Genomic DNA, 15,501 nt, shown 5'->3' with positions numbered 1-15,501 from the left:
TTGCCGTAGCTTAGTGCGCGTCATTTCACTTCCACATAATCGGTGAAGTTAGAATTACACTAATTGGCTTGAAGGAGTTTAGGCCTGACACCGCTAATCAGTGCGGGTGGCGTGAAAACGGCGGAGTCGGTGTGTAATGACATTAGTACAAAGCCGTTGATAAGTTTAACGCTTAGTTTGGGCGAAAATAAAATTTGTTTGTGAAAAATTAATACTATTTTATAATAACAGACAGAATTTAATAGGCTTATGACAGCTTAATTGAGTAGCTCATTAGCGTGTTAAATATTTATAGTAAAACTGAGTGGCAATTAAAAATTATAATGCGCTTGAAGAAATATGAGATGGTGAACTGCTATTCAACGAAACTGCTTTGAAAAAATTAATAAAATTTAATTAAATTAAATTTAAAAAAGAAATAAAAATAAATAAAATTAAAATGACGATAGAGATAGAGATAGAAATAGAGTTAGAGATGTACAACGACGTACTTAAAAAGGCCCTTCCCGCAGGAGGAACACTTGTTGGATACGCTGATGATATCGCTGAACCATTGACGGCCATATACAACAACGCAATTTCCCATATACGAAAATGGTTGATAATAGCAAAACCGGAACTTGGAGCGCAGAAGACGGAAGTAGTCTTGCTAAGTAAGAGGACACGCGAGAAGATCGTGATCACGCTAGGCGAACATTCCTACAGGTCTTGGCCGTACTTGAAATACTTTGAAGTCATATTTGACTCAAGAGTAACGTTCAAGGGTCATTGTGAGGCAATCAGCAAAAAAAGCGCAGTTAGTACAAAGTGCGCTTTCAAAACGTATGCCAAATATAGAAGGACCTCGGAAAAAAAACGACAGCTGCTTTCAATTATCACCACATCCGTGATTATACACGCAGCGCCGATCTGGGCTAATGCGAAAAGATCGCGTATGAATGAAATAAGAAACACACAAGGTTTCGGACGATGCCATACCAGTCATATCGAGGAACATCCCTATAGATATCACGGTCAAAGAGCTGCACAGGCTGTATAATCTAACGCGAGAAATACCGCTCGGTGTTGTTAAAGAAGAAGGGGGACAGCGAACCATTAGAGAGTGGCAGCAATGCTGGGACCTTTCAAAAAACGGTCGTTGTTGGAGGCACAAAGTGATACCAGACATAGCAAAATGGTATCGAAGGAAGCACGGGGAAGTAGGGACTTCTACGCAACTGCTGAGCGTTCACGGATGTTTTAAAGAGACTTAGACTTAGACTTACACCGCTTTAATTTGGAAAACGACCCCTTTTGCCCGGTCTATCCTGACGAACCAGAGAGTGTAAGACATGTGCTATTCCGGTGCTCACGTTTCGACAGCAAAAGAGGGTTTTTGGCGAGGATGCGCACGATGCAAATGTGCGAGAGAATTGGAAAATGGCGAGCACTAAGTGGCGTAGCGTATATTGAAAACGCTTCATGATGTAGAATGGATCCGAAAGACGAACCTGCGACAACTATAGCTTGATCTCCAAGCTAATGGAAATGCTGAAGAGTCGCTGTAAGACGAACACCGGACAGATTCTCGTACTGACAGAGACTGACTGATTTGAGTTAACATAGTCAATAACGGCCTGCTGATGTATTACTTAACGGTAAAGTTTCGGGAGGAGCAACCGTTCGGACAAGAGGGAGTTTTAGTTGGGGTTAAAGTCTCACACTGATGACCGCAATGGCAATAGGAGGCTTTCGAAGCTATCCACCTCCAGAGATAGAGATGAGATAGAGACAAAGACAGAGAAAGAGACAGAGCAAGAGACAGAGACAGAGGCATAGGCAGAGACAGAGAAAGAGACAAAAACAGAGACAGAGACAGAGATAGGAACAGAAATAGAGATCTAATAAAAAGATAAAAAAAAATTAACCAAAAAAGATATATACATAATAAAATATAAAAAAATTAATAAAATATAAAAAAATTAATAAAATATAAAAAAATTAATAAAATATAAAAAAACCAATAAAATACAAAAAACCTAAATAATATATTGTATAAAAAAATAAATACAATAAAACATAGAAACAATTAAAAAACACTTAATACAAAATTTAACAATAACAAAAACATTAAATACAACAGGAAATATTATAAAATAAAAAAATTAATAAAATAATAAGAAAAGCAAAGTATAATTTTTCATATTTTTCACCACCTCAGCTTCGCTAACAGCCAGTTTGTCTGACAGATAACAGCCAACAGTTAGATAAAAATATTTTAAAAATTTAGCGGACCCATTTTGAAATTTCCAAATATTCAATTAAATAGAAATTTCAATTATTTGTGTTTTAAAAAACATAAATTGGACAGGCTATTGATGAAGTCGAACCGGCGGGTATAACACCAAACGGTAACAAGCAAGGCAACTGGCAAATTTTGACCAGCAAGTAACAAAAAAAAGCTGTACTTAAACTTTTTTGTGTTTATATATTTTTTAAGAATATTAAAAAATAAAAATTATGCAAGCACTTCTTAATGAACTGGAGTAATTAATAAAAATTGCATGCATTAGAAGCTAATTGGATATTTTAAAATAAATTAAATTTTATATGACTGGCTAATTCCACAAAAATTTAAATGCATTTAAAAAATGAAATGAAATTTCATATTAAAAAATATTTGGCTTTCAATAAATATTTAATGATGAATTAGAGAAAATACTTCATGAAATATGCAAATGTAAAAAACATATGCAAATCGTCTATACAGGCGCATGATTTCTTTCTTATTTATGAATATAAATGAAATTTTTTGTTTTTATCACACCTTTCTCTGGCTTTTGCTGCACTTTAATCAGCCTTTTGGCGTATAACCGCTTCTAAATGTATTTTACTTCAGCAATTTTCTCGTTTTCTCGCCTACTTTTGAATTAAAAACTGATATATAATATATTTGGTATCTTGTGCTTCATTGGATGCAGAATTAAATGCAAAATAATTTTGCATATCCAATATGCATTTCGATTTCAACCTTTACGCTCAATCAACATATGCTGCTTCGTATAGCTGCTTTCGGAATTTGATAAATATTTTAATTTTGAGGCAATTTTATTTATGAATTTATTTTCTTGAAATTTAGGCTTCAAATTTCGCACTGAGATTAATTAGGCGCATATATTGAGCAACGAGCATCTCAATCAACAAAAAGCAAAAAAGAAGCAGACAAATAAAACAAAAAGCAAATTTATCCGATTTGTCATGCAAAAATAATTCATATGTGGGAATAATATTTATTATTGCAAGGCCTTCAAAAAAATAGTAAATTTTTAAAACCAATTATAATCACAAATGAAATTCAACAATCACAATATTTCGCCTCCCCTTCTTGGTAACCAATATTTGGGTAAAACACTTTCCAGTCTCTTAGGCTACCACTTGACTTAATTTTGTGTTTGCCCACCCTCTCCGCATTACTGGTCCAATAGCAGATTTCTATGATTTACAATAATCTTACATTTCTAAGAACTATTAAAATTGTTTTGATTGATAAATTGTGCTTCACATTGACCCACCCTTGCGCTACCTTCTCCGCCATTGCTACGACACAATTTTCTATTTCTATGAGTTCGCAGTTTTGGTGACTATAATGAGCTCGTCGCCTTGTTTTGCGTCAATGCGATATAATTATGTATGTATGTATGTGTGCGTAGTTGTGAAAATAAAATAGCAATAAAAAGCCTGAACGCCAGAACGCCAGAAGTCTACATACGTCCAATTCAATTGTGAAAATTTCATAAAATAATAAATTGTCTTAATATTCGCCTAAATTAGCGCCAAACCGACGACGAATCATCACCGCAGGCTAAGAGGCGGCGGCGCACACCTGTCCCAATTGCTTGTGGCTCAAGCGACCGGCCTGTTTGGCTATCTATTCTGTGATCTACATATTTGCTGCAGTGTGTAATGTCAAATTTAAATATTTATATATGCGCGGGTGTGTGTGTGTGTATTTGTAACTCGCCCAGCAAGATTCGTCAATGTAAGACTTTGCCAATTGTCGTTGCTTCGTTAAATGTGTTGAAATTCAGGTGTGACGAGTCGTTGATTAGGCGCACCAAGCACAGCACATTTGTATGTATGGATGTGTGGATGTGATTGGGTTTATGAAAAAGAAATACAGTTAATAAATTGTCGTTTAAGGACACATTTTCCAAGTCATTTTATTTAAAAATACGTACGAGATTATTCTGAAAAATTACAAATGGCGTTGAAAAATAAGATATTTTTAGATCAGCGTTGTCAGCCAGAGACTTTGTTAAAATTTTTGTCTAAGCACACTTGAAATAGTAACGCACTTCGCCTTTATAAATTTCAAAGACCTTACCTAACTTCTCAAGTTTTCTCACCATCTTTGGCTATTTTGACACTCACTCATTAGAGCTCTCACATGCACTAGTTGGTTATACATATAAGAAAAAATATAATAAAAAAGTTAAAAAAAAATTAAACAAAAGAATTTTTAAAAAGTTAAAAAAAAAAATATAATAAAAGAGTTAAAAAAAAAATCAATAAAAAAGTTAAAAAAAAATATAATAAAAAAGTTAAAAAAAAATTTTATATAAAAGTAAAAAAAATCGGCTCGCGGAAAACCCAAATTTGTATTATTTGAGAAGAAGTTTTTGATTGCAATTACAGATCTTCGAGTCAATGTCGACTATACAAAATCTTTTCCTAAAATCCATCAGCTCTTCAGAGGTAGCCTAGCAGTGTAGGTCGCTTTAGTTGTAAAGAAAACATAAATGCGCCCCATGAATTGAAAGAGTTCGTTGCTCACCCTAAACCCGCTGCTAAATAATACGTATACCATAAGCCACACTTATCGAATATTATTATTTTAATAATTTATATAATTCAGCTAAGCGAATACTTAATTTACTGCTAATGTCGCATATTTAAATTCCATTAAAATTTAATTGATTACAAAACTTTGCCTAATTAAATGCGGCTCAGAAATTACACATACATGGAGTACAAAAGGGATTATAACAGTTAATTTATTGTTTTGGGACTGACAGCTGCGATTTTCGCCATTTGCCACCTCTACATGTATGCCCACTTTCCTACTTTTGATTAGTAGAATTAATTTCATTGAAGTTGGATAATACATCTACTATGGCTGAATACTTCTAATATTTAAAAAAAAAATCTAATTAGGGATTATAATATTTTATAAATTAATAATGATATTTAAGAGGAGGTGGGGGAAGATTGATTTGGTTGAAAAAAGGATTTTTTTTAATTTGAATTAAATTTAATTTTTTTTCTAATTTTAGTGTTAATTAATAAAGTTAATTTCCATATAGTAATGCAACATTAAGCTATGTTTTTCTAAATTTTCATTGCAAAATACTGAGAATTAAGCGAGTGACAGTGCATCCCCGGAGACGCTAGGAAAAAACGCTCGCAACTGAATCATCTGAAATAATTTTTCGCAGCACTCGGAAGCCAAAAATCGGTTTTCGTCAAAAAACGCATAATTTTTTATTGAAAGTTTAATAATTATTAAAAAAGCAAAATGGCGCCGAGGGTCACCGCGTGATTTACGTGAAGAAGATCTGTGGAAAAATGAGTGGTCCAGTAGACTTTGAGTTATGACGGGTTTAAAAACTTAAAAGCAAATGCTACAAGTCGCGCAGGTATAGAAATCCGGCCTAGAGGAACGGAAGCTAAAATAATCATAACTTAATAAATTCTATTAAGATTGACTAGGAATTTCAACACAATATTTTTAAGATATTATGCAGAAAAAAACAAAAAAAAAAATCAAAATGCAAACAAACGGCGCAAAATTAAAAAAAAAGTTCAAACAAATAAAATATTTAAATAAAATGTAAAAATATAAAAAGGCTTAAAAAAGTTTAAATGATCAAAAAACTGAGAAAAAACAATTTCAAAAAATAAAGTTTAAAAAATCAATAAAACAGGTTAAACAAATAAAAACAAGTTTAAAAACGTTTAGTAAGTTAAAACGCTCAAAAAAATAAAACAATTAAAAAATTAAAAAAAAAATAAAACATAAAAAATAAAACTAAAGGAGTTAAACATACAAATTTAAAAAAATTAAAAAACTAAATTTAAAATATAAACAAATGAAATAAATCAAATATACAAAATTTCAAAAAAAAGTTCAAAAAAATAAAAAAAATTAAATAACAAAATTTAAAAATATATATTAAAAAGTTTAAATTATCAAAAAAACTATTTAAAAAAAGGTTTGAAAAAAAGCTTAAAACAATAAAAACATATGAAACAAATTAAAACAAGTTTAAAAACGTTTAAAAAGTTAAAAGGCTTAAAAAATAAAAAAAATTTTTTTTAATTAAAAAAAAAAAATTATTGTGAAAAAATTTAAGAAATCAGAAAATAAGAATTTCATAAAAAAAATTTTAACAAATAAAAAAAGGTTCGAAAATTCAAAGAGATGGTTTTTTCATACTTTCTAAATAAAAATTACCCTTAACGAGGCTTTAATTGCTTGTACAAAAGGAAAGTTGCAGATACGCAACAAATAGCGCATATCGTAAACGTTTTCAGATGAGAAATGTTTTTGTTATTGTTGTTATTGTAGAAGCATAAACATTCCCCATACATATACGGAGAATACTGCCTGAGTGATAGACCTTGGCCGGATATAAATGCGGGTCGTTCCGATAACGTGGAACAGAGTCGTAAGAAACGTTTAGGAAATCTTAGGTATCTGCGAATAACTCCCCAATTTTTTTAGAATTGTTAATGAGGAATGTCAATCTAATTGGGGAGCGTAAGTTCTAAATACACTAGAAATTCCACAAATAGACCCTGAGAAGCTTTAGTCACAGCCATACAAAATTGGTAAAGACTTGAACTAATTCTATCAAGTGGCATATCAATGCATAATTCACAGAGCAGTCAACTGAAGAAGATCTTATGCCAAGCAAGCAAATGCTAGAAGCGCTAAGCAGAACGGGTGAAGTGTGTGTGCCCGCCCAAACAGTTTGCCAAGACATGACAAATAGACCACCTCAAATTGGTTAATTATATGTACTTTATATTTTAAATTAGTATTAAATTAGATTAGAGATGAAGTAAATTAAAGGGTGCCTCCCAATGGAGGTGCCCTCAAATAGAGTGCATATTTAAACAATTCGGCGCATATTCCACAGTAACGAGCTGCCGATTTTAGGAATTTAGTTGTTATGGAACAAAAACGTTCACCACTGTAACGCTCAGAAACTTCTACGTTTATGGTCTTCGAAAAATAAAAGTGCCCCAAATAATTAACTTCTCTGTGAAAATGGCGCTCTCGCTAGATGATGACTGATGAAGCTAAGACACCGAAATTAGAGAATAAAAAGCTTATTAAACTGGTAGGAAATGTGAACAGGGGCTTTTTTTTTGTTTTTTTTTTTATTCTTGCTGTTTCTTTTGTTTTAAGCAATTTTGGGATACCCTGTATGTGCAAAATATATTATAAGAATCAAATCAAATTGTGTGCCAAAAAAAAAAAAAAAACATTAATGAGCAAAGAATTAGTGAAACTTGTAAATTACTACAAAATAATCACTAGTCACTGGTCACGAGTCACAACAAATAATTTGTTGATGCGCGCGAACGTTCGCTGTTGATGGCAATACGACGTAGTGACAACAAGTTGTTGCAGCTAGACGATTGCTTGCTGGCAGCTTCCTCAGCATCACAAAAGAGTGGATCACAAAGCAAAACTAGCTACTTAACGACGGCATACACAAATATGTAAGTATTTAGCTACTGCGACTATGTTTGTATGATTAGTGGATGACAACAACGACTTGCGGCATGCGCAAATATTGGCTGGCATCGGTAGCTGCTGCAGTGAAGCGCGTGCGGTACTCACTCACCCATTCATTAATTTGGCTATAGCACACAAGTTAACACGTACACGCACACATGCACATATACAGGCAAACAAACATAGATAGATCCATATACTTATACTATACGTGTGTATTTATACATGTATGTGTGTGCACACGCGCGTGTGTGTGTGTGTGTGTAATTGTCGTAAAGTGAGTATGATTAATTAGAAACGTTCAGTTGATTTTGTTGTGCCACTTTTTCATATCTCATGCGCTCCGCCTGCGAGCATAGCATTTGCTGCCTCTATCTTGTCTTGCCCAGCTGAAACTGACTGCTGCATTGTCTTATTATTATTCTTGTTTTTTGTTTGCAATGTTCAAACAGTTGTTAGACATTTTAGTAGTTGTTAAACGTTGCACTAAATTAAGCGTGAAATTTGTAGCTATGTGTCACATGTGCGCTTTTTGCTTGAATGTGTGCGCCACATGCAATGGTAGCGGCCAAATTTTTGGGCGGACAACAAAACGGGAAATTTGATTATATTTTTAGCTAAATTTTTAATTCAATAATTAGACTCAAAATACATAGTACTGGTAGCCCAATGGTCTAGAGTCTAGGATCTAGTGAAATCTGTTAAAAGATCAGCCAGCACTACCTAACCTACGTAAATTTTAAAGAAAGTTTTTTAGATCCTACGCTACGAGAGCTTAAAGAAAGTTTTGATTATTATAAAAATTTTGACTATTTACTTATTTCTTTTTAGTTTTAATAATCCTTTAATGAAAATATAGTTTATTCTACTACAAAAACCATAAAAATTCAAATTAGTACTTCGTGTAAATTAAAAAAAATATCCACAAATTTTCATAAAAATGTCAAAATAAAAAAATAAAAAATTTAGAAAAATTTCGAGTATGCAGGGTTATAGCCCATTTAATTTTGTTATATCAAAGTGCAAGTTTGAATTAACTCAGAAATGGCATTGATTTTTGAACAATTCGTTTGCTGACTGGTTTGGTGTCTCTGCCATATAAAAAACTGTCAAGACCGCCAGCAATAAATTTTTGTGTAAAGATTTTTTTGAGCCATTTGATGAAACTTGCACTTTATAATACCAAAATCTAAGAGGCTATAAAACTGCATACCCGAAACTTTTTTTTTAAATCTGAAACAAAAAGTGTAAAATTCATCTGAAAACTTCTTGAATTTTGCTTAAATTTTCACAAAGTTTAAAACTTGGGTTTATATGGCTTTTGTAAGAGAATAAACTATATTTTCATAAAATAGTTATTAAAATTAAATAAGAAATAAATAAACAGTCAAAACTTGTTGGTAAGTCCTAGTATCTAATAGTTATTTAACGCAGTGGAGTCCTGATGAATTCATAAGCTATTGTTAGACCCTTAAATATAGTATACTATAAAAAATATAGTAGTTTATAAAAAAGTGATCATCGTGGAGTGATGTTTAACGCCAACGACGCCTAAGCAATTGCCATACTACAGGCTACAAGCAGCAAAAATAGGGCATACTTCGCGCATGTAAAGCGATTCAAGTCCAAACTCCTGTGAATTAACCAAAAACTACGTACGTATCACGCACGCTTACACATACGGTTGTGAAGTGTGGACGATGAAGCTGAATGACGTGAACCAAATAGCAACGCTCGAAAGCAAAATATTTAGAAAAATATATGGTCCACTCAGGCTGGTAGATGGCACATAGATTAGGTATTAGATACAACTCTGAACTTGAGCACTTCATTCAAGGGTGAAACATCATAGAATACAGAAAAGCCTAACAAATACGCTGGCTTGACAGGTAAAAAGAATGCCAAAACAAATAGCACCAAAACGAGCCCTCTAAAAACAGCCGTAGTAAAGGGCAGATCAAAGAAAAAATGGGTAGCTGCAGTTTTTTACGACCTCAAAGAAAATATGAGTAGATGCAGCTATCGACGATATCAAAGAGATGAACGCGCGCAAGCACTTACTGGATCGAGAAATCTGGAGAAATACAGTTGTTGAGAGAGCATTGGTCCATCCTGGACTACCATGCTAAGGAAGAAGTGAAAGAGAGACCAGCCAATTATGTAGTATAGAAGCCCTTTTCTCTCCTTCATATTAAAACTCGTACTGTTAAACTGCATTCCTATGCAGGCGCAACGAGCGATTGTAGTTTAGTTAAGTTCACAGTGAACTCCATCGCACAAGTCTAGTCTCTCATTGAACAAGTCTAGTCTCTCATTGAACAAATCTCTCTCTCATTGGGGTTATATACAACTAGTGGAATAACGACAAGTAAAATTGTATAGCTTGAAGAGAACAATAAATAATATCAGGCTCTTTGAGGGAGCTCTACAACATCCAATGCTCTAAGATAAGTTAGTCGTAAAACTGTTTTAAATGACTTTGAAAGTAAAAAGGCAACCAATGAACGATAATTTTTGTGAATGATAATTTTTGTAAGATGATGACTGATTTTTTAACAATTGACTTAACGGTGTTTTCGTGTCTACTTGTATTCTGCCGACTAGTAAAGGCCGTTTAAGCAAATGCCTAAATGTTTTTCCGCACCTGCAAAAATTTTCGCTTAATACTAAAATAACCAGAAAATACCGCTCACATTTGGTCAATAATTTGAGGTAGTAGTAGGTACTTTGACCGTCACACAACTCCCCCGAATTTTCAACTTTGAGATTGCACGTTTTTCGGAACAAAGGACTTTTCTGGTTTTTAACAAATTTTTTCCGCCTTTTCTGTTATGCTTTTATTCATTCTTTCACTGTCATGCAGCCACCAATGCGAGCTCATAATGAGGCAGAACAAGTGCGAAACTACTACAAGATTTCATGTTCAGAAACTCATGTTTAGAAAGGTAAAAGTACTCGTGGTAAATATGTGTGAATGTGCATGGACGAGTAAGTAAATAAACATATATAGGCGTGTGTTGCAGCTGTTTATAAAGTTAGAAAAAAATTCCGGACAGCAAAAAAATAAACAAACAACAATAAAAGAAACTGTTGTGCGTAATATTATATTTATATTCCTGCAGCAAATTGGCAGAGGTGAAGTAATGCAGGTGAAGCGAAGGCAAAGTTTGCTTGGCAAGTACTTATTGAGAGAAAGAGAGAATGGAGAGTTCATACGAACAGCTGATTGGCCGGCATAAGATTAAGCAACAGTTTAGTATTTATTTTTGCATACAGCAAATTTTTTCTATGGAAACGCAATTACTTAATTCTTTTTTTCTTCACTTAGCAAATGTAATAATTTTATTTATTTGTATTCATGTCTGGCATTTGCTACTGCGTAAGCCTACGAAAGTCTTGAACAACTACTGGTATCTTCTTGACTACCTAAGTCGGTCTACCTACGCGTTCGGAATATACCTCCACTAGCAACATTTTCCGTAAAAAAGAGCAAAAAACAAAAACGAAAAAGGAAAAAAATCCGACGCACCCTAACCAGATAACTCGAATCACAATGCGGCAACAACAACTACGAAACGTACTCTGGTCCCAAAAATGTAGGTTCGCATCCAGGAAGCGAAAACCTTTTAACATGCCCACATCGCCCGCGTCACACGAAAGCAACAAATTCATGCGAAAAAATGTAGACAAACAGTGATAAGGCTTTGTTGGTTTGCGACAACTGACAACTGCCAACAAACAAAAAATTTATGATGGAAAATGAGTAAATTTTGCCTATAGCAACTTGACAATATTGGCTTGGTAAATAAAAGTACCTTCATACATAAGAGGTATTTACGTACATTTGCGCATACTTATATTTTTAAAAACCAAATAAGTCGAGCGGAGTGGCGCATTATCTCAAACACACACACACACACATACATGCACTCATAAGAGTTTTGACAAGTGGATGAGCACACACGATAAAACAATAAACTTGTATGCTTATCTTCGTGAGAGACAATGCTTATGATGAATTGGGCCTTGACGGAAACGTGAAATGGAATAAAAAAAAAATTTATTTCATTTGAATTAAAGCGAAAAATATAATATTTTTTATGTAATAAAATGTAACATAAAGTAAAAAAGTAGACATTTTCTAATAATCATAATAAAAAATACTGTAGCATAATGTAACATAATACCACAAAATATAACATAACATAGCAGAACATAACATAACATAGCAGCTCATATCACCACATACCCCTACAGCAATGACATAGTAGAGAAAACATGATCACAACATAACACAACATAACATAAGAGAACATATCACAACGTAACTTAGCATAGCAAAATAAACAATAACATAAAATAATTTAACGTAGCAAAATAAATAATGACATAAAATAATATAACATAATAGGACATAACATAGCATGACATAGCATGACATAACATAATATAATATTGCATGATAATACTACCCTTACAGCAATAACATGACAGCACAGACACTATTTAACGTAAGGTAAAACAACATAACATAACATAAGATAACATATTACAACGTAAATTAACAATTGTAGCAAAGCAAAATAAACAATAACATAAAATAATGTAACGTTGCACAATAAAAAATTGCATAAAATAGTATAACATAATATGGCATAACAAAACATAACTTAATATTGCATGATAACGATGATGAAGAGTAGATTTTCATGTTACCTTTATGATATTTTATGTGATTTCTCAATCAAACCATAGAAACTACTGCATTCTCTTCCACACAAAATGTAGGTAAGTCTAATCAGATTTATTAGATGCGAATGTGCCTCTACCGAAATCGATTAAAAACGACTGCAATGAAATATTGTCAAGTAATGAACAGAACTAAATAAAACATTATACAGGATACAGAACATAACATGACATAATAAAACATAATAGAACATAGCATGGCATAGTATCCCATAATAACAGAACATATAATATAGCGTAATATAATGTACTATACGTAACATATACTATAAACATAGTACATATCATAGCAAACATAACATAAACTATAGCCAATCATAAAAAAAAAAATAAACAAAATAAAAAAAAACTTATAAAATGCATATTAAAATTAAATGAGATATAACAGAAAAAGTAAAAAAAAATAGAATAAAATTCAATTTCATAAAACAAATGTATTACGAAACTAATATAAACATTATAGAAAATAAATTGAATCAATTATAATATAAAATAGTTCGAACGAAAAACTAAAAGTTTATTTAAAATTAAAAAGAAAAATTATTTAAAAAAAATATAAAACGAATTAAAATAAAATAACTAAAAAAAAATAAAATAAAATAAGGAAAGAAAAGGTTAAAAAAATTAAATTCACCTTCATAAAAGACAACCAAAAAAACAAAACTTGTAACTAAATTCACCCTCACCCATTTAACCTGTTTTTCACAGCTACACTAATAGACGATTTTCTCATCTACAAAAGGAAAAGTGTCAAAAAAGTATGAAAAATGATATTATATTAATTAACTTTCTCCAGCTAAAATTTGAAAACCAAACTTTCGTCATCCTCAAATCAACTACAACGAATTTCATTACTTAAAAGTCACAGATTTTCAATGAACAAAAGTTGTTAAGTAGTGAAAATCAATTTTGCACTGTGTAGTGCTAATCAGTAAGCTCGGAATAAACAAATACTCATATACTTAACTAACCTGTTTTATTTGCTTAAAATTTTCATATACAATGACAATGAAGCCTCTACTCTACTCCTATCGGACGCACTTGAAACAGGCCAACTTTCGACGTGCTTGAGGTGCGAACGCAACACCGCAATTAGCAGGAATTCGTCGAATGAAAACACAAACTGGAAATTGTTAAAATAGTAAATCAAATATAGAAAAATGCCGAGAGCATGTAATCAACAAAAAATGTCTCCAGTCAAGTGTTGGTTTAGACAGATAACAGTCGGTGGCATTGTGCAACTAAATCACACGAAAATGTCAAATACAAAATATTTCTATTTTCTAGTTGCGACTTATTCAACAAATATTTTTTAGCTTTATTGTGTGAAATCTTGTTTTAAAAATTACTCATAAAATTTATTCACCAACATTTGTACGAGTATGTGAGTGAGAAGGTCTGAAATTCGGACAGAAAATAAAAATAAATAAAACACCAAATGTTTTTAAACAACAAAATTCTTTGTCCTATTCGAAATTATTTCAAAGGTGTGACATTTGTGTTAATTTTGCAACACTCGTTGGCTATTTCACTCTGTTCATGTCTGGTCAAGAAACATATATTGAAATCAAAAACACTTGTAATGTCAGGTTTTTTTGTTGTTTTTATTTTCTTTTGTGGTTTACTTTTCCTGTTATTATAATTTATTTAGTTATTTAACTATTTTTATTTTATTTTATTGTTTTTTTTTTTATTTATTTAACAATTTTTTTTAATTTTGTATTTTATTTTTTATTATTTCATTTATATTTTTACTTAGTACATAAATATGTGTTTGCAACAGGCCAACAGGTGGCGTTGGTGAAGAAAAATTCGAAAACTGCTCATTTTAGAATATTTTGTATATTATATTAATTAGTCAGTCAAGTAGAAACATTTTTTTGAAAAATCCCACTCGGAATGGGATTTTCGGAAGTATTGCATTTACTGTTGAATAGAAGAGTCTCTTCTCTATCAAATTTTACATTGTTATTCAGATTTCGAATACAAGTTGCATATTCTTTAATTATTAATTTCATTATTTTGTGTTATTATTTTATTAAATTTTTCATTTTTAATTTCTTTTTATTTTATACTCTATTGATTTAATTTTTTTGTTTTTATTTCTGATTTCTCTTTTTATTGTATATCTTGATAAAAGTTATATATATTCTATTATATACCTTCTGCTCAAATATGAACGAGACTTTATCAATAAAACGGTCCGCGGATGACATATGGCAAAAATAATTACATGGCCATTTTCAGCGTGATATATCACATAGTTTGTTTTCTGTGCTACTGTAAACAAGTCAAGCTCGAGTGTGTTTTTCGCATTGAACTATTTAACGTTGAATTTTCTTCAAAAAGAACAACGCAAAACTGTCGCTAAGGAAATGCTCGCCATGACTGATACGGATATCCGGCACATCATAACTGGTGACGAGACTTGGGTTTATGAATATGACGTCGAAACAGCCCAACAATCATCGGGATGGCGCTCCCCGGAGGAGCCGAAACCCAAAAAACCACGCCAAAGTCGCTCAAAAATTAAGGTTATGCTGACTGTTTTTTTCGATTACGAAGGTGTGGTGCACTCGGAGTTCCTTCCGCAAGGCCGATCGGTTAACGCTGAATATTATTTAGACGTTTTAAAGCGTTTGCGCGAGAACATTCGTCTTAAAAGGAAGGAATTGTGGGACAACAAGTCATGGTTCTTGCATCACGATAATGCACCAGCTCACACATCACGTCTTGTTCGCGATTATTTGTTAATATCATTCCACAAGCACCGTATTCGCCTGATATGGCTCCATGTGACTTTTTCCTGTTTCCCAAGCTCAAGTTGCCGCTCCGTGGAAAACATTTTGAGACAATTGAAGTCATAAAAGAGAATTCGAAGAAGGAACTGAAATCCATACCGAAATCGGCCTTCCAGAAATGCTATGATGATTGGAAAAAACGTTGGCATATTTGTGTCGCCTCCA

This window comes from Anastrepha ludens, chromosome 2 (assembly GCF_028408465.1).
Source record: "Anastrepha ludens isolate Willacy chromosome 2, idAnaLude1.1, whole genome shotgun sequence".
Classification (NCBI taxonomy): domain Eukaryota; kingdom Metazoa; phylum Arthropoda; class Insecta; order Diptera; family Tephritidae; genus Anastrepha; species Anastrepha ludens.
Note: the sequence above shows the minus strand (reverse complement) of the source record.